At 34.2% G+C, this 1491-nt stretch overlaps 1 non-coding gene across 1 annotated transcript; it reads right to left on the reverse strand.

Moving 5' to 3' along the window:
• Window positions 1-996: 996 nt before the first annotated feature.
• LOC126014760 (small nucleolar RNA SNORA51) lies at window positions 997-1129 on the reverse strand. The gene has a single exon (XR_007497757.1). It is a non-coding gene; the product is annotated as a small nucleolar RNA SNORA51 (small nucleolar RNA).
• Window positions 1130-1491: the final 362 nt, after the last annotated feature.

Below are 1491 nucleotides of genomic sequence, written 5' to 3' on the forward strand. Positions count from 1 at the left end.
TAATCTTGATGAAGATGATTATGTCTTTATTAAGCTGTGTTTATTATGTAAGTTAATACTTGGAGCACTATTATACAGCCATCAGGAAAATGAAATCATGAAATTTTGTTATACATGGATGGACATGGAAACTATTATGCTAAATGAAATATCAGAGGAAGAGAGATAGACACAGAATAGTCTCATTCATCTGTGGGATTTAAGAAAATAAAAGACAATAATACCCAGAGACAATAAAGATGAAGGCTTGAAGACTGGTCTATAATATGGAGCTGACCACAAAGAGTGGTGAATGCAGTTAGAAAAATAACTACACTAACAACTATCATGACAATGGTAGCGATTGAGAGACATAGAATGCCTGTCTTGAATACTGGCAAGAGATGGAAAAGGAGGGAGATGGGAGGTATTGGTGGTAGGAAGGTTACACTAGTGAAAGGGGGAGTGTTCTTTTTATAACTTAGACCCAACTATAAGCATGTTTTAATCATGGTGCTTAAATAAAGATATTATAAAAATTATACATCATGATCAAGTGTTTTTTTTAAAGTCATTCTTTAAAATATGAAGTAATACTTTGAAATTCTGTTTTTAAATTAGAAGCTTGAATTTCCAGTGCAAGGAAGCAGATAAATGGCAGCTATGTGTTCTGTAGAACTAAAATAGCTTTTGAGTGACTACTTGAAGAGAATTATTCACATGGAATCTTATTTTTTCACCTCCATTCAATATAGAATCAGAGAGGACCATGTCTCCATGTAACTTCCCCAGCTCACAGAAATTTAGATAGATATACAATCAAGATTTATTCATTTTTATTAATTTTAATTAAAATGTTTCTAAAAATTTTATTGAAGTACTATTATCTACAAAGTCATTGACAGAATTTTGTAATACAATATTATAGCAATAATCTCACCAGCAGTGTCATTCTCCCTTTGCCAGTGTCCCCAGATTCCTTCTCACCTTCCTGCCTACTTCCTTTATAGGCATATTTTTTCTCCCCCAATTCACAATACAGACCAAGCAAAGGGCCTGTGTTGAGGTATATATGGGGTGCATCTACTGTACCTCCACTTTCTATACAGTCAGTGTAAATAACACAGCCTGTGGTAAGAATTGGGAGGCCTTATCTTTTCTGTTTTTGATTATATATATATATATTTATATATATAAATATAAAATCCTTCACCAGTGCAACATTCCCATGACCAATATCCCAAGTGTCCTTCCTCCCCACCCCACACTGGCCTGTACTCTAGACAGGCTTTGTACTTCTCTCATTCAGTCACATTTTGTTATGATAGTCTCAGTTCTGTGACTACACTAAATGATCCCTGTGGTGAGCTTCATGTCAGGAGCTAAAATTTTCATAAAATTTTCCTATACATGGATGTATATGGAATCTATTATGCTGAGTGAAATAAGAGGGAGAGAGATAAATACAGAATGGTCTCCCTCATCTATGGGTTTTGAGAAAAATGAAAAACA

This window comes from Suncus etruscus, chromosome 7 (genome assembly GCF_024139225.1).
Source record: "Suncus etruscus isolate mSunEtr1 chromosome 7, mSunEtr1.pri.cur, whole genome shotgun sequence".
Classification (NCBI taxonomy): domain Eukaryota; kingdom Metazoa; phylum Chordata; class Mammalia; order Eulipotyphla; family Soricidae; genus Suncus; species Suncus etruscus.